The sequence below is a fragment of the Protopterus annectens genome, chromosome 3.part0 (assembly GCF_019279795.1).
Source record: "Protopterus annectens isolate FY-2018-M chromosome 3.part0, PAN1.0, whole genome shotgun sequence".
Lineage (NCBI taxonomy): Eukaryota > Metazoa > Chordata > Ceratodontiformes > Protopteridae > Protopterus > Protopterus annectens.
Window position 1 is genome coordinate 949,786,904 of NC_056731.1, and position 20,317 is coordinate 949,807,220.

A 20,317-nucleotide genomic window follows, 5' to 3' on the forward strand; every position below is an offset into this window, starting at 1 on the left:
TCTGCTTGCTTTGGGGTGACCTGTGTACTTGTGTTATGTGGCATATTGTGACAGCCTACAGGCGGCTTACTGTACCCTTTCCCTTGTTCAGTCTTGTGAGTGGGACAGCAGTGTGTCTGCCTATACAGACACCTATTACAACTGTATCAGGCATGTTGTTTCTCCTTCTGGCCTGTGACTGTTTGGCACACCAGCTTTGTGTACTATGTGTTGCATGTGCTATGTTTGGAGGTTGTGGTTGCTTGTGATCTGCTTTGGAGGCCTCTGTTGGTGTGGTGTGTTTGTAATTAGGGCCTCCAGGAATGTTTTTGTGTGTTTATGTGTTTGGCTTACAGTTGTGGTAGGTCTATGTGGGACTGAGTTTGTGGTGTATGTGGTTACCTTCTCCTCCTGACTACTTTTGACAGTACTGGGTTGGGGGAGCTCAGCCTCTGGTTTGGATACATGGTTGCATCTATCACATATATTTGTATTTATTGGGGGGAGTTGTGGTTGTCTGTGTACTTGGGACAGGTGTCACATTGCCTCTGGATTCACAGATTCTACTTGTTGTGGCTGGCCTTAGTGGATTGTATGTGTGGACATATGTTATTGCCATACTACTGATCAGTGATTACTTCCCTTTTTATGTTTGCTCTATCATGTGGTAGCTTCCTCATTCTTTTGCATGGTTTGGTAATGGCTGGAGTCCAGCATGCCAGATGCCTGCGTGTATGGCACTGTGTCTTGTTGTTATTTGTGATTGCATACTCCAAGCATTCCTGGCTGTGTTCATGGAATTCCTGTACAACATGTTCAGTGGTGTGTCCCATATTCTGCACTTGCACAGGCCTTTCGTGGATTCAACATCGGTCTGGAGGGGTGCAACCTATGCTTACCCATGTTTTTCACTGTGGTATTCTGGCCAGGGACTGGGGTCGGGATGTGTATATCCAATGTGATTACTCTATGGTCTGGTCTTACCAGTGAAGGATACACTTCTCATCTTGCCATCCAGTACACATGTTGCTGATTATCACATCTATGCTTACCCCTCTTGTGGGAGTGGTACGTTGTTCCTGGGCATTTTGGTTTATGGATTCTGGGAACTATTCTCCAACTGTGTTGGTGCCTCAGGTGGTGCTGCAGGGCTGCCTCTGTTGGATGCGCATATTACACTTCCCTGTACATGTTTGTAAGCAGGTCATGTCATTTTAGGCATCCATGTTACTATTTGAGTGAGTCAGAGGGGGTATCATTCCCAGGGTTCCTACTGAGCCAGTGTATGTGCTATGCATTGCCTCTTTGCCAAGGCCAGGGCATACTGGGCATGCCTCCTTCTGCCTACTGGGGCAGGCTCAGGTTGTTCCTCTTCCGAGTCACGCTCTGCCTGTGATGGCCTTGGCAAGGGTGGGGGGCTGTTTGGCCCAGCCCTATGCTGGTCCTGCTGCAGCTGTTTTCGCAAGATCATATTATGTAGCATAGCACATACCATGACAATTTGGGTACATGCAGTTGGTGAGTACTGCAAGGCTCCACCAGATGTGTCCAGACACCGGAACCCTGATTTGAGCAGCCCAAACACACGCTCTATTACATTACGTGTTTGTGCATGTGCCTCATTATGGCGTTCCTGTTCAGGTGTGTGTGCATTTCTGATGGGTGTCATCAGCCACGGCTCCAGGGCATAACCTGCATCCCCCACTAGGTGTCCGTGTGGGATGTCCCCATTGGCAAATGTCTGGTCCAGCTGCATCAAATGCCAGATGTGGGAATCATGGTATTTCCCAGGGCAGCCAGCACACACATTCATTATTATGCCCTGGGCATCACACATGATCTGGCAGTTGATGGAGGGGAAGGCCTTGCAGTTAATGTAGGCCCTACCCCACTGACCGGCTGGTGCTTTGATGCATATGTGCGTGCAGTCTATTGCACCCACTACCTCAGGGTATTCCGCTATTTGCTGGAATGGACGCATATTGCTGGCCAATACCACATGGGAATTGGGGAAATATAAATGATCACTGACATGTGCTGACATGGCATCCAGTACCCTGGAGGCTGATGCCTGTGATATTCCCATCATATCGCCATTTGGTTTCTGGAAGGTACCTGTTGCTAGTATTCTTAGGCCAACACATACCTTGGTTTCCACTGGGATGGGTTCCCCTCTGTTGGTTCTGTGTGTGAGGCGTGGCCTGCACAGCTCAACTATTTGCTGCAGGAGCTCTCTGTCCACTCTATAGCGCTCTACTATCTCCAGCTCATGTAACCCATGGTAGGTGACCCTGGGCCTGTACACTCTTCTCCGTCTCCTCAGTGTGGGTTGTCTGGCACCATCTGCATTGTCACCACCCTCAGCAAGTCGCCTATGTCTCATTATGACAGCTATAGCAGCCCCTAACATTTCTGCTCTGAGTGAAGCTTTTTCAGTTTTAACTTCTATTAGCTTACTCCTGTCTTGCAGTGTCTCTTAAGAGGAACATCCTGCACTACTGTTTGCAGAGTTTTAAGTGCTGGGCTGGGCTACTATTCTGCCTGTGTAATTGCCTGCTTCTAATTGTTTTCACCTGCTAGCTTCAGCAGTATTCCCTGCTAGCTTCCTACTAATTCTGTTGCTTCCTTTTTCCTTTCTGTTTCCTCAGGGGGGTGCAATGTGCATACCAGCAAAAACACGCTCACAGTGGCTTACACGCGCGCACACGTGCTTACACAGTTCAGAATCTACTTATTCGGGTTAAAACGCACGCACACCTGCACAAACAGTGTTAAACATCTACCAACATGCTCCCACATGCTCAGTCTGCCTTACACGTGTGCACACTGCCCTATTCGCGCTTCATGGCACGCACACGTGCCCATGCATGCCCAGCAAGAAACTTTAGTGTAAGTAACAGTGTACACCTTCCATTTCTTGACTTTCCCACACTTATCTTGTGGCACTCCTCTTTCCCTGATCTGTGTCTGTCATCTGTCATGTTACACTGACCTCCAATGAACTGCATTTCTTTCTACCATTCCCCCCTGTGATGTCACCTATCTCCTACTCTATTCCTCCCCCTTACGTATCTCTTACACTACTCAGACTGTGCTCATTTGCTATGTGACTGTGAGATTCTGTATCCTAACCCTCATTTACATGGAATTGCCTACTAATGCTTAGTTACATGTCTTACACTCAGCTTCCCACCTTAGCAACCACTACACGGTGGCCATGTTGTTTTTGGTCTGCTGGTCCCTGCATTGTCATTCCATGTATTGCATAAAACCCACATTTGTGGGTTTATAACCTTCATTTTTATGTTTTATACAGCGCAGCCCGTTTGCGCGGGGCTGGGCTGTGTTTAAACATCGGCGATCGCCAAAAAAAAAAATTATATTTTTATTATTTTTGCATCAGGTTACCTTGCCAATGGCCACATATTTGGCCATTGGCATGCTGCCTGACACATATGCACCCTTTATTTGGAGCTGACATGGCTCCATTGTGAAATTTGCAGAAACGTACTCAGTTGACAACTGAGTACATTTCTGCAGCTAAAACGTCTCTTACACGGGCTGGTTTCTGCTTTGTGGATCGCTAATATACCCCATTTGCATGCATTTCGGCTGCAAGTGAGGTATTTAGCATGTCCACGCCCAGTCCATGTAAGAGACATTTTAGCTGGTCTGTTACACGGAGTTTAGGGCTGTTCCTGGATCGCGAGGCTTGCATGGAGTGTTACACGACTCTTACACTCCGTGCAAGCCTTCATGAATCCTGCCCAATGTCTTTGTATAATGGTGCCTTACTGTTCTTTCATGGCTGGCGGTATCTTGCTGCCTTGTTTTGATGTACTCCGCATGCATATGGGACTTGCATTCCCATGCATACCGAGTACATCAATGCTTTGAAAAGGAAGCAGCAGAGAAAAGAAAGTCGCCGTTGCTCCGTTTTTTTTTTTCTTTTTCTTTTTAATTAAAAAAAAAGTTTTGGCAACTTTAGGGGTAGGAGAGAGAAACAGAATGGAGGAAATGCAAAGAAAATCAGGTATGTGTCATTAGTTTTAAATAACATACCTGGTTTTCTTTGTATTTCCTCCATGCTGCCTCTCTGGTATGTCCGGAGTCTGGACTATATATTTTTTTTAAATTTTTGTTAAATAAATAAATAAAAGTTATGGAATATACTAATGGAAAGAAGTCCTGGTGACTGGACCTTTTTCCATTGGTATATTCTGGGATTTACAATGGGCACACTGGTTGGGCTGGCCAATCAGTGTGCTCATTTTCAAATATTAATGGCCAGTCATTGTATAATAGAAAATATATATCAGTAGAAGAAATAAAGACTATGATAACATAAGGTAAAATGAATCAGCACTGGAATTAGATTGAATAAGTTATGAGTATTACAAGGGAATCAATAAAGATGAAAGAGAAGATTTCTTTAAAATATTAAATGGATGGATGAAGGAAGGTAAAATGGAAGAAGGCATATCTGTGGAGTGATAACATTTATATGAAAAAGGATGTAAGAAAATAATTAAAACTGAAGACCTGTAATACTTGGGAATACTGACTATAAAATACTTATGAACATGCTACAAACAAGAACAGAAAAAGTATTCAATGAAGTGGTAGGTGGGTGAATCTATGATAGAAAAGGAAGAAATGTGAAAGAAATGTTAATAATACTGAAAGAAGTAGTAAAGATTTTGCTGAAAGAAAATAAAGAATAAAGACTGATAGTGTGCAGCCTAGCTAAAGCTGATGATAACTGGATGGATAAGAAAAATAAGTATTATAAGAGGAGTAAAACAGAGATGTATGATGCGTATGTGCTTATTTTGTATTAGTAATGAACACAGTAGTACAGACTTGTATGCATGAAATGAGGGAGGCAAGATGTGTGATGGAGAGAAATGCTATAATTTAGTTTAATAACAAGAAAACAAGGAATTGATTAGTGGTAATAAAAATCAAAAAGGTGTTTAAAAAGCTGGTATACAGTTAGAAATTATGTGTAAGGGATTAGGCCAGAGAAGCAAATAAATGGAATATAATAGACAAGAAAGAAAATATAATTATGGCAGTGACATTTGGTAAACATGAAACTGTAATAAGTCAATAAAGAGTAAGAGATACCAGAAAAAATAAAAAAATGTTAGCTTCATGGAATTTTTATTTATTTTAGAAAAAGACATACATGGTAAATACTCATGTATTAAGAAAAATAGCATACTTAGATGGAATACATATGTTCCCACTCAAATGGGAAAAAAGAGTAATTCGAGCTTTTAGCTTCATTTAGGGATTAAGGCTGAACCTGGTATGAAGAGTTATAAAAAAGAAAACAAAAAAGAATAAGGTGGTTTAAATTACAGAAAAAAAAATCCAGTTATACATTGTTACATTTAGCATCTATATATTAGTTTTGAGTACTAAGAAAGGTAAAAGAAGACAAACATTGATAGATAAGATGCTTTATAAATAATAAAAAATATATGGGAATAAAAATAGGGAAAGAAAAAAATGGACAGGATGGAACAAAACAATATGAAAATAAAATAGAATTGTGGAAGTTAAAAGTAAGTGAGATTGATGAGAAAGGAACAGAATGGTATAATATGATTTGAGAAAAAAATAGTATACCCATGGAAGGAATAAAAAAATGAAAAGGGCAATAAAAGACAGAAGAAAAATTGTATGAATCAGAGGACTTTTTGTGAGGAATTTTATGAGACAAATTACTGGTGAAATTGAATATGAAATATAAGGTAAAGGGAAAAGAAAATGGGTTGACTGTAGAGATAAAGAAGAAACAACAAAACATTGTTTTATGACTGAAGAAAGAATAAAGAAATTTGGAAAAAATTAAAAGTAGCTATAGAGGGAAAGGATTTAAATATATAAATATGAAGATGATATTATATTGGAAGTATGATGAATTGTGATACTGATAAATGGAATTAGGTACCGCTTGTGACAATATGAGTGCTGTGGAGAAAATCTATGAGAATTTATTATATAACAAGAAAATGGAAGAGTGTGATCTATAGCTGAAATAAGAAGAAAAGATGGAGGATGGAGAGTAAATATAAAATAAAAAAGAGAAAACAATGAAAGAAACAGAGTTGTTTAGTTAAGTTCTTTTGTGCTGATAGCTTGTGTATACTTTTAAGTATAAATGCTAACAAATGAGAGTGTAAATCATTTATTTATTTATTTTTGTATTTTCTCGTATAAAATATGTCTAAATATTAATAAAGCACCACTGCTCTTTTTTGCTTCCATTCCTTACAGTGAACTGTAGGGTAACTTCCAAGGGAAGCAGAAAGAAAATCAAATCCATTTCTGTTACTTAAGTGGTAGAGTCTATCAAATTGTAGCTTTGGATGAAGGTGGCTTACCCACAGAGAAACTAATGGAATTAAGTAATGAAAGTGAACTTTCTGAAATAAAGTCTGTATCATGAAGCTAAATGGTGGAGAGCTCTGCATTTAATGAACACCCATCTCAAGTTGACGAACCATCCATTTCAAAGGAAATTACTTCAGAGCTCAAAAGTCCTATTAAGTAGCATCAATATGCACTTCACTTATTTTTCATCTTTGAGAAGAATGTATGCTTGGAAACAAAGTGAATGAAAGGAAAGCTACTGTACAAATCTTACAGTGACAAATGTGTAGACCCATTCAGTATTGGAAGCCCATAACATTAAGCAATACTGACTGAAAATTATTTTACAAAATCTTACATGTAGGGTGTTCATAGAATCATAGGAAGTTACAATGCTAATGGCCCTAGAGCCTTTTTAAGCCTAGCCATTCACTCCCTAATTTTCCCAATTATCAAAGCTCATGGGCTAGAACAGTTTTATTGTTTGCTTGTGCTTTAAAGGATTTACAAACTCACCCTGTCCATATGGTTCACAGGCAGCAATTCAGGGATGGATTTGCTATTTCCCATCTATTGGTCCTAACTGCATTTGAATAGGTGTAGGAATAGTGCTGTTTCACATGAATGGGGTGTCCATTCCAGAAAAGGGGTATTCTCTAAGACATATATCTGTCCCTCCAACATGTTTTGTTTGTGTCACAGACAAGATTTAGATCCTTACACTGGGAAATTTTAGTGCCATTTGTTTTGTGAACGTGTAGCAGATCCTACAGGGCCCAATCAGAGAATACGTTGAGGTTAGGCATTGATTGCTCCTCAGTAGTGTGCAGGAGACCAAGAGCAGGTAGAGGGCTTTCAGGTGGCCAGCATAAGGCATATTATTTACACCTTGTATTTATTTAATGAGGAACCCCTGCTGCTGCTACAGTTATTGCAAATGCCTGGTCAAGTACATGCTGAAGGGTGCATTTTTCTCAATTATTTGTCTAATGGGGGCTGAGTATATTGGGACTATGCTCTCCTTAGAACTGGATGTTATGCTATTACTTATAAGTTGCACCATGTAAAAGGATTTTCTTACTACCATGGACACATGCTGATTAAAGTTCAGGTTGCTGTCAACCTGAGATCCCAAGTCCCCTACCACTGTGTCTATTCTTAGGAGAGGGTTATAAACGTTGCAGTTTGCAGGGTGGTCATCTTCCCAAATGATATAATTATGCATTTTTGAATTGAGTTTTAGACCATGATTCTCACAACAGTTATTTGCCTTTGTCAGACCCTCATAGAGGATATCTACATCTTTGGTGGATTCAATGATTGCATCCAGCTTGTATCAGCAAATTTGGTCAGCCAAAGACCCTCTACATTTGCCTTGAATTTAGAAAATTATATCCCAAACAGGAGAAGTCCCTGTACAGAGCCATGTGGAACACTACTAGTAGCAGGCCTCTTGGTGGAGTTGGATTCTCCCACCCTAACTTCATGTTTCCTATCTGTGAGCCATTTGGCTCTCCATTGGGTGACATAGGGATTGATGCCTACATTTTGTGAGTTTGTCTATGAAATCCAAGTGAAGTATTGTGGCAAATGCCTTTGCCAGATCAAGGTAGGTACCATTTTGCCCATGTCTATGGCTCTAGTGACATTCTCAAAGAAGTCCATCAAATGTAGTAGGCATGACCTGCACTTAACAAAAGTAAAATGGGATGAATTCTGTATTTGAAAATTCCCTATGTCTTTGTTTGCAAGTTCTGTGTTAATTCTTTCCATGGCCTTGCATGCAAGACTAGTCAAACTTATGATTCTGTAGTTCCTTGGGTCTGTTGCTGGTCCACCATTGTGTAGAAAGATGACCGTAGTAATCCTGTATTCCGTAGGGATGTAGCCTGTCTGGAAATTGTGGTTGAATAGAGATTCTAGTGACCCTGACAGGTCATGTTTCAAGATATTTAGGAGGCATCCTGGGATATTATTGGACCCATTACTGCAGTGTTTTAGCTCTGTAGAGTGTGGTGAGGACCTGTTCTTTAATGATAGTTGGGGAAGAAATGATAAAGCGTATTTCAGGGGGGAACTGGGGGTGATGGGGGATACAACTGGAGCTACATTTATTGGTCAGGAAAATTTGCTATATCCCCTGGTTTCAGTATAGGAAGTTATGTCTGCTATTAGTTCAGAAAACTATTGGATGCTATCTTTGAGGTTGTGTACATAACTGAAAAATGCTTTATGGTTACCCTGAACCTGGAAGAATATTTTTGCCTCAAAATTGGGTTTGCTGGACTTGATTTGTCCCCTGAGTTGCTTGTTGAGAATGATGATAGAGTTGTATGTCTTTTGGGCATAGCTCTTCCTATTTTTGGAGAGGATTTTATTTCTTTTGTTGTATAACCTCTTTATACTGGAGATCCACCAAGGGGGCTTGTTTTTGGAGTTTGTCCTAAGTTTATTTCAGTTTGATAATGCTGTTTTTATACAGTGATTTATATGCTTGTACAAAGTTTGTGTCTATAAACACTTCCACAAAGGCTACGCAGTTCTTTGAGTGCGTGTGTTTGGAGGGGGGGGGGGGGTTGGAATTTAGCAATGCCACTGTTTAACAGAAGATTATACAAAGAATTTTATCATGGAGTATATGGTATAACAGTAGGCCTATTAAAGATAATAATAATAAATAACATTGATGCCCATTAGAAATCAGCTTTGTTATTAGCTTGCAATATATAAAGCTTTTGATATGCTAGCACACAATAGTCTATAGGTATTGTAGAAAGCTCTGGTATTAGTCATAAGATACCGATGATTAATAATAATATCTACAATAATACCTGGAATATAATTTTACAGGATCACTGGTTTGGCAAAAAAATTAAGTTAAATAATGGGAGTTAAACATGTGTCCTCTTAGCAGCTACTAACTGGACTTGTAGTGAATGTAATCATTGAATAGTTTAGTGCAATCTGTCTGGATACAGCATAGGACTTATCTAAGTGTTTTCGTTCTTTGTGTTTATCTTATGTTGATGACTTAAAAATTGTGATTGCATTGGAAGCTTGATTACACATTGTTTCACAAGAAATTGAATATAGATTGCAATATGGTTATGTATAATGAAATAAATATGAGTAATTTAGTGATTAGGCAGTATTTATTAAGCAGTGAGATGATCTTCTTAACTATATAAATGAGAGAATATATGAAAACGTAAGATTTTTAAAATGTTTTATTAAAAGAAAATATATATGCAGCATTTGGTAGTTCTACACAAGTTAGGAGATCTTGGTAGTACATTTCTGTTTCCAAAACCTAAAGAAAGAATGTTAATATATATATTTTTTGAGTTCTTGTGGTGTCCTAAGTTAATTTCCAGAAAAGTGCAATGCATGTAACCATGTACTTACTGGAAAACAAAAGAGGGAGGTGGACTGAACTTAATAATGCCTATCATGTGTCTTGCATTTCTTCAGTTACGTTCGCTATTAGTTAAGATAAAATAGCGAGGCCACATTGGTGTAGCAGTTAGCATTGTCACCTCACAGCAAGAGGTTCTCCAATTCGATTCTCGGCTGGAGCGCCTTCTGTGTGGAGTCTGCATCTCCTCCCTACAGCTGAGTGACGTTTAAAGACATGCTGTTAGGTGCGTGCGTGAATGGGTTTGCCTTATTTGAAGGCTGGGAATTGGGCTGGCACCTCAGCACAATAAAAATCCCCTGCCAATTATTAGCGGACTGGAGTTTGTCTGTGGCGACCCCTAACTGGGAAAAGACGAAAGACATTAGTTATATTGTTGAAAAAATATTAAGAGATTTGAAAAAGTTTCCTGCATGACAAATAAAGAATATTGTATGTATTATGGAAATAAATTGATAAATTGTATACCTGAAAGATAACTTTAAATAAGAATGTTCCTAATAAAAGACAATTATTGTATAAATTATTCATAGATATATATTGTTATGGTAGAATTTGGATACTTTTGGATAAACAGTTACAAACCTTGGTATTATAAAGACAGTCAAAATTAATGACATGAAGGAAATTAAGATTTCTTATGACGACTAATGCTAGGGAAACTGCCGGTTAAAGGGCAAATGATATATAATGTTAAAGAAGAAAGACTTTGTTGTACATTTAATATTGAAGAAACTAAGGAGCATGCTTTATTAAATTGTGGCCGAGTACAGGTCTGTTGGCAAGAGGTGGCAAAACAGTGTCATATTACAGATGTTTTTTTTTTCTACTGCCAATTAATACTTTAATGTATGATTGTAGGAAAATAAAGGATAGAGACTAATATGCTAAATTAATTATAGGTGTAGTATAGGGCCTTTGGATAACTTCATGTGAGGAACTTATTTATTATAAACTTTGGGAATGCTTTCTGATTTGAAACAAACTGAGACATTGGTTATGACAACAAAGAGTAGGTGAATGATGTATATTTATAAACAAACAACATAATCTTCTTTGTTCTGTTACATATGACAGTTTTATTTATATTCTTTACCAGTGTAAATTAGGCTTATTTGTTTTTTATTATTACTATTGTGTACAAAAGTATTCTGATGTGCTGTGGCATCCCTTACATCCATCTGAGCTACCAGCAACTCAAACAAATGAGAATTCATTTTAAGAACACAGATGAAGAATGGTGCTGTCAAGAGTGTGGCAACCTCTTTATGTTGTATTCTAGTCAGTACTAGAAATATCAGTCCAAGTATTTGACATGTGATAGAACCAGGAATCTTTCGACCTTCTAGCACCAATGGCAAATGTGCCACTTGTTGAGCCACTGACACTTCAGTCCCTAATCAAACTCAGCTCATGTGGGCTTTAGTCGTGGCTTTATCTATTGACACAAATCACTTTATCAAGAAAGCTTTTAATTCTGTTATCATGATAATACAGTATCTTAATTAAGCAATACATAATCTAGAGTCTCCTAATACAGGGAGATGATGTGTCTCTTGTTGGCACTAGGCAATAACTAATAGTGAATATACATTGTTCTTTGAGTCCCTAGAATTAAAGAAAAATGACTTTCAGACGGGCTCCATATACAGTAAACACATACCCTGATATTCATGTACAAAGAGCATGTATACTTCTGGGACTACTGTGGGTAATTGACATGAATCATAGTAGTAACAAGGGGTAGATAGTCCTATTTAAGGTGCATACTAGGTGGCCCTATGCTCAACAATGTCTGGTAGTACTTGACACATGACAGTTCTGGAGCAAGTCAGCTGATTCTGTACAGCATGCCTTACCAAACAACTATCATAGTTACTTGATAAGGCATGTTGTGCAGTAGTCAGCTGCTTTAAACCTAGTACTGTGCCACTGGCATAAGTTACGGCCATTAAGCATGTGGGTTGTGTTGTGGTCATTGTAATTTTATGCTAATACTGGAATCTGCTCTAGTGTAGTCTCACATTGGCAAATGCAGTTAAGCCTGACAGTATGGGGACAGAACAACACAGTATATAGTAGGAAATTGGTCTGCACTACAGGATAGTCCATTGTTGTGAAAGAATTTCCTTCTGTACAACAGAGTTGTTGATTTTTTTTGTATTTTGTTTTCTGATGCCGTGCTCTCATTTTACTCAGCACTCTTATGTAAATAGGAAGTGCCTTGTCAACAGAGAATCATTGTGTAATCCATCATTGCTGTTTCATAAGATATGCAGCTGGAACCAACAAGGACTGCAAAAGTGATACCACTTTGAATAAAATATAATTGGACACAGACTGTTTAGCATAGGGGTTGGCAGTTAATGCAATGGAAAATATCACTGAAGAGGTCTTGTGTGCTTTTACTCCATTGCATAACAACTTTGGTGTATCTGCCCTATGGACTTCAAATTTATCTAAAATTTAAAGAAAATAAAGTAACAAGAAACAGTTTATGAAATTCTGGACCACATTAAAAAGCAGAAATTAAGCACCTGATTGTATTTCTCATTACTCAGGTCCCTAAAGTAATTAATTTTCTCCATGACCAGGTTGAAAAGCTACATAAACCTCTGACTCTCATGTCTTCACTGCTATACCACAGTCTGACCTCCATAATTACAAAACTGATATATTATTAAGCCAAAGACAATGTTAAAACATAATTTGGCTAATAATCTGTGGGGTAACACTTTACTGATTTACACTAAAGCAAACACTAAGGGCAGGATTCACGAAAGCTTGCACGGAGTGTAAGAGACGTGGAACACTCCATGCAAGCCTCGCGATCCAGGAACAGCCCTAAACTCCATGTAAGAGACCAGCTAAAATGTCTCTTACACAGACTGGGCGTGGACATGCTAAATACCTCACTTTCAGCCAAAATGTATGAAAATGAGGTATATTAGCAATCCACAAAGCAGAAACCAGCCCGTGTAAGAGACGTTTTAGCTGCAGAAATGTACTCAGTTGACAACTGAGTACGTTTCTGCAAATTTCACAACGGAGCCATGTCAGCTCCAAATAAAGGGTGCATATGTGGCAGGCAGCATGCCAATGGCCAAATATGTGGCCATTGGCAAGGTAACTCGATGCAAAAATAATAAAAACATATATATTTTTTACCCAGCGCAGCCCTGCTCAAATGGGCTGCGCTGTATAAAACATAAAAATGAAGGTTATAAACCCACAAATGTGGGTTTTATGCAATACATGGAATGACAATGCAGGGACCAGCAGACCAAAAACAACATGGCCACCGTGTAGTGGTTGCTAAGGGGGGAATCTGAGTGTAAGAAATGTAACTAAGCATTAGTAGGCAATCTCATGTAAATGAGGGTTAGGATACAGAATCTCACAGGCACATAGCAAATGAGCACAGTCTGAGTAGTGTAAGAGATATGTAAGGGGGAGGAATAGAGTAGGAGATAGGTGACATCACAGGGGGGAATGGTAGAAAGAAATGCAGTTCATTGGAGGTCAGTGTAACATGACAGATGACAGACACAGATCAGGGAAAGAGGAGTGCCACAAGATAAGTGTGGGAAAGTCAAGAAATGGAAGGTGTACACTGTTACTTACATTAAAGTTTCTTGCTGGGCATGCATGTGCACGTGTGCGCACCATGAAGTGCGAGTAGGGCAGTGTGCATGCGTGTAAGGCATACTGAGCATGTGGGAGCGTGTTGGTAGATGTTTAACACTGTTTGCGCTGGTGTGCGCACGTGTAGCGCAGGCTGAGCATGTAGGAGGCTGTTGGCAGACTTGTAACACAGTTTGCACGGGTGTGCAGGCGTTTTAACCTGAATAAGTAGATTCTGAACCGTGTAAGCACATGTGTGCGCGTATAAGCCACTGTGAGCGTGTTTCTGCTGGTATGCACGTTGCTCCCTCCTGAGGAAACAGAATTAGTAGGAAGCTAGCAGGGAATACTGGTGGAGGTAGCAGGTGAAAACAATTAGAATCAGGCAATTACACAGGCAGAATAGTAGCCCAGCCCAGCACTTAAAACTCTGCAAACAGTAGTGCAGGATGTTTCTCTTAAGAGACACTGCAAGACAGGAGTAAGCTAGTAGAAGTGAAAACTGAAAAAGCTTCACTCAGAGCAGAAAAGTTAGGGGCTGCCATAGCTGTCATAATGAGACATAGGCGACTTGCTGAGGGTGGTGACAATGCAGATGGTGCCAAACAACCCACACTGAGGAGACGGAGAAGAGTGTACAGGCCCAGGGTCACCTACCATGGGTTACATGAGCTGGAGATAGTAGAGTGCTATAGAGAGGACAGAGAGCTCATGCAGCAAATAGTTGAGCTGTGCAGGCCACGCCTCACACACAAAACCAACAGAGAGGAACCCATCCCAGTGGAAACCAAGGTATGTGTTGGCCTAAGGAATACTAGCAACAGGTACCTTCCAGAGACCAATTGGTGATATGATGGGGATATCACAGGCATCAGCCTCCAGGGTACTGCACCAGTTCCTGAATGCCATGTCAGCACATGTCGGTGATCATGTATATTTCCCCAATGCCCGTGAGGTATTGGCCAGCAATATGCGTCTCTTCCAGCAGAATACCCTGAGGTAGTGGGTGCAATAGACTGCACGCACATATGCATCAAAGCACCAGCTGGTGAGCGGGGTAGGGCCTACATTAACCGCAAGGGCTTCCCCTCCATCAACTGCCAGGTCGTGTGTGATGACCAGGGCATAATAATGAATGTGTGTGCTGGCTGCCCTGGGAGTTACCAGGATTCCCACATCTGGCATTTGACGCAGCTGTACCAGACATTTGCCAATGGGGACATCCCACATGGACACCTAGTGGGGGATGCAGGTTATGCACTGGAGCCGTGGCTGATGACACCCATCAGAAATGCACACACACCTGAACAGGAATGCGATAATGAGGAACATGCACAAACACGTAATGTAATAGAGCGTGTGTTTGGGCTGTTCAAGTCACGGTCCCGGTGTCTGGACACATCTGGTGGAGCCTTGCAGTACACACCAACTACATGTACCCAAATTGTCATGGTATGTGCTATGCTACATACTATGATCTTGCAAACACAGCTGCAGCAGGACCAGCATAGGGCTGGGCCAAACAGCCCCCCACCATTGCCAAGGCCATCACAGGCAGAGCGTGACTTGGAGGAGGAACAATCTGAGCCTGCCCCAGTAGGCAGAAGGAGGCATGCCCAGTATGTATGGCCTGGCCTTGGCAAAGAGGCAACGCATAGCACATACACTGGCTCAGTAGGAACCCTGGGAATGATACCCCCTCTGACTCGCTCAAATAATAACATGGATGCCTAAAATGACATGACCTGCTCACAAACATGTACAGGGAAGTGTAATATGCGCATCCGACAGAGGCAGCCTTGCAGCACCACCTGAGGCACCAACACAGTAGGAGAAAAGTTTCCAGAATCCATAAACCAAAATGCCCAGGAACAACGTACCACTCCCACAAGAGGGGTAAGCATACTGGATGTGATAATCAGCAACATGTGTACTGGATGGCAAGATGAGAAGGGTATCCTTCACTGGTAAGACCAGATCATAGAGTAATCACACTGGATATACACATCCCGACCCCAGTCCCTGGCCAGAATACCACAGTGAAAAACATGTGTAAAGCATAGGTTGCACCCCTCCAGACCGATGTGGAATCCATGAAAGGCCTGTGCAAGTGCAGAATATGGGACACACCACAGAACATGTTATACAGGAATTCCATGAACACAGCCAGGAATGCTTGGAGTATGCAATCACAAATAACAACAAGACACAATGCCATACATGCAGGCATCTGGCATGCTGGACTCCAGCCATTACCAAACCATGCAAGAGAATGAGGAAGCTACCACATGATAGAGCAAACATAAAAAGGGAAGTAATCACTGATCAGTAGTATGGCAATAACATATGTCCACACATACAATCCACTAAGGCCAGTCACAGCAAGGAGAATCTGTGAATCCAGAGGCAATGTGACACCTGTCCCAAGTACACAGACAACCACAACTCCCCCCAATAAATGCAAATATATGTGATAGATGCAACCATGTATCCAACCAGAGGCTGAGCTCCTCCAACTCAGTACTGTCAAAACTAGTCAGGAGGAGAAGGTAACCACAATCCCAGTCCCACATTGACCTACCACAACTGTAAACCAAACACTAAACACACAAAAACATTCCCAGAGGCCCTAATTACAAACACACCACATCAACAGAAGCCTCCAAAGCAGATCACAAGCAACCACAACCTCCAAACATAGCACATGCAACACATAGTACACAAAGCTGGTGTGCCAAACAGTCACAGGTCAGAAGGAGAAACAACATGCCTGATACCGTTGTAATAGGTGTCTGCATAGGCAGACACACTGCTGTCCCATTCACCAGACTGAACAAGGGAAAGGATACAGTAAGCTGCCTGTAGGCTGCCACAATATGCCACATAACACAAGTACGCTGGTCACTCCAAAGCAAGCAGAAATATGATGCACTCAATGTCCATGCTGGTGTGAATGACCTGAGATGTACCTCCCTGGGCTACATGAAAAGAGACATGGATGAGCTCTCTGAGTATGTACCCCAGGCCGGTATGACACTGGCCGTGTGCAGCATCCAACCCTCACCAAGAATGATGCCACAGTACAAACATAGAATGATCATGTTTAACAGGTGGCACAGTTACAGCTGTCAGTCCAAGAGGGTCTGTCTGTCTGCTTGAGATTTCAAGCACGACAAGCCATGATGCTGTTCCAGGGATGGCTTGCACCTGTTACCCCTGTGCGTCTGGATACTGGATAAGGCCTTTGCCACCTCTATAGAGCCGTATGTAGGCAAGGCCAAAAAGACTACCCACCACCCTAGAAAACATAAGTGGTAAGAAACATAAGGGTAATGCTGACCAATGCCAGATATGTAAACTGCAATATGCATGCCCCTGAGGCACTTTCCAGTATGGAGAACATCGATGTCTGTGCAGTGACAGAAGCCTGCTACGAGCCTAGTGATAGCACACCAGCACTACCAGGTTATACCACATATCATGCGTTATGTCCCCAACACCTGGACCAAAACATCAAAGGAGGGGGAGTATCCATATGCAGCACAGACACCCTTATGGCCAGGTAACTGACAATGCACAAAGCAGCGGAGACCACCCATGTGCACCTAAATGTAGTCAAAACTGCTGTACAGTCTGTAGCATGTGACAGACCACACTCTCACACACAAGAACTCCACCCAGACATCCTGAAGACACTGGACAGTATGAATGTCCCACCAAATACCAGACAAGGTACACACAAATTACCACATAGATTGCAAACCATTATGTATGCAAGGAGTAATCAGGGACCTAGGGACACAAGTCGACAGTACTCTGTCATGTGACACTCACAATGCCAATGTGGCTAGGAAGATTGTCGATACTGGACACCGTATCATGAAAAGATTCACATCTACATCAACAGAGGTCACTGTGCCGCTGTACTGTTCCCTTATCAGACCCATAATCTAGTACAATGACTCATATGGGATGTACCGTACATGACACCTGCAGTGGTTCGGAATACCTCATAGTTACCCCACCAAGAGGATAAAGGGTGTGAAATATATGTCATATGCTGCCTGGGTGTAGACACCCCAGCATAATGCAGTCACAGACTGCCTACACAGAGGCATTCTATATCTGTTGTACTAGGCCATGTCCAACACAAGAGTAATGGACTTGCTCCACCACAGGAAATCAAAGCCACTGGAGCTGTGAGAGTGACAGATGTCAGCCTCAACACATAATGAAATAGGATGTGCTGGAGGGACAGATACATAACCCAGAGGCTCCCCACACCCAGAAACAGGATCCCAATCCATGTTAGACAGAGCCCCTCACTGACACCCCTCAACAGGAATATTGCCAAGTGGATGGATGATCGTACATGTATACTGGGGGTCTTCACTGTGGCATGACCAGACAGAGGCACAGTAAAGAAATTCATAAATGGCCATAATAGTCACATAGCAAGGGGCGGCGAAAGACACACACACTCTGGCTATGCTTACTAATGCCCTAGGGTGGATAGCCTAGTATGAACCCATGAACCTATGAAGATACAAATTGTACAGGACACTAAGGATAATCACAAGGCTTACTTAACTGATGGTAGGAACCATGTTGGGCATCCACAGATATGTTCCGAATCACACAGATATTACAAACAAAATACCAAACACACACACATATTGCTAACATACAACCTGACAAGTGCAGTGCAACCCCCCCCCCCCCAGAATGCAAAATATCTATCCCTGCAGACTGCTGGTCCCCTGACACTGCAGATGCTGAGGTAACAGCCATCATCTGCAAAGCAAAACACACAGCAGCTAAGGTATGTGATGGTGTCCTGAGCTGAGGCCAACATGGACTCCAAGAATAATGGAATGCCAAATCACACTACTGCCCAATGTCAGCCCTACCACAGGATATGTACCCAAAGAGCAGTGTGCAACAACAGTGGTCCTTCACAACAAAGGTGTTGCCTGAATGGATACTGCAAACTACCACCCCAGGATCCTGATAAGCTTGGTCTGCACAGCTATGGAAAGGATCAGTATGTACCGCAGACATAAAGCTATTGTGGACCTACTGATACTGGACCCTACACAGTGTGGCTGCCGTAACTGCAGATTCTGCCCCTAAACATGTGTGAACCATTTGAAGCGGTCATTAAGGTCATTGATGAGGGCAATGTGGTCCACACAGCGTAGCTGGACCGTGCATATGCTTCTAGACAATACCCTACGAGTTCAGTATGGATATGTTCATCAGCTTAAATATATACCCCTATGTCAGTAGAGGGGTTGCAAACCAGACCAAGGACAGAACTGACATGGTCAGACATGCTGCATCCATGTCAGACTACAAAGCAGATATGAGTGGCATCCCACAAGGCCTGGTCCTGGGCCACCCCCCCGTTCTGTATATATGTCCCATAGGTATAGGCCAACATGAAAGGACTGTGACTGAACATGTATGCAGAGGAGTACAAACAGCCCACCATATCAGACCCCCAGCTGACACAAGCAACCCACAAAAGGGCCACCTACAAACAGACAACTGGAGCCATAGCCATGTCAGCAAGCTAATTGCAGAACTGTGTATAGACAACCACCGTGGATATACAGTAAGTGCCCACAAATTACCACACAGGTGTTAACCCATTACGTACCTAACATGTAATGAGAGACCTGGGGACAAAAGGTGATAGATATCCTGCACTGGACAAACTTGTGGCTGTAGTGTTCGCAGAAACATACTATATACCCACCCAATCATGAAGGTTGTCAGATGTAGATAAGGGGAGGTCACTGTGGCTCTGCAGTCATCCTTCATCAGCGTCACAATTGACTACAATAGCCCCTGTGGGATATACCTCAGCAGACACCTCCATCAACTGTAAAGTCTACGACAGTATCCCACCAGGAGTAGCAAAGAGCATGAACAGATGCCATGTGTTGCCTGATTAAACAAACTGCAGCCCCACACACTGCCATACTGACCAGCTACAGGCAAGCTGTGCCTGATGTATGAAGCCATGTCCAACCTGGAATCAATAAACATGCTGCACCTTGTACAATCTGAATGGCAGTGAGCTATGCACATGAGAGACCTGAACCCTAGCACTGACATACATAGCACAAGCTGTACAGAATGATCCATAACACAGAAGGCACCCCCACTCTTCAGTAAACTCCCGGTACAGGTCAGCCAGGGAGTCACCTATCGACACCCCTCAAGAGGAATTCTGATGAGTGGATGGGAGATGGTAGGCTAACCCTGGGTATCACTGTTATGTCAGAGGTAGACGGAGGCACAGTATACTAACCATGACATGTGTCATGGCAAACTCCAGTTACAATGTGTGTCGAAGGACAAACACACCCTGTGACTAGCATCAGAAATGGCCTAGGGAACATCGCTAGTGTTTGCCAATGTCCACCCATGTTGTGGAATACACTACCAATGTTGGACGAGCCTGGTGTAGGTAGTCCATATCTGAACATAATGCAACATGGTCATATGTGCACAACTGGCCCCTACACAGTCTGTTGTGCTCACTATGAAGATGTCAAGCAGTGATAGGACTAAAGCCCAGGATACTGTCCACCACAGTGAAAGTACTGAACCAGTACACTATACGGTACTACAGTGTTAGGTCATTATGAAAGTATGTTGACAACTGTCTGCAAAGTATCCCATGCAATCCCTGCAGGCACAGTATAATCCCTGTTGTGGCAGACACGAAGCAGTGGGCCAGTTAGTACACAACATGACACCCAGCACACAACCATAAACGTGAGATATTGTTGAACTTCACACACACCCAAATATGTGGTGGACTTCAGTATGCAACATATGGAAAGCTCACAATGGGCATGCTCGCACACTTTGATAAATGAGGCATATGTCAGACAACATGCC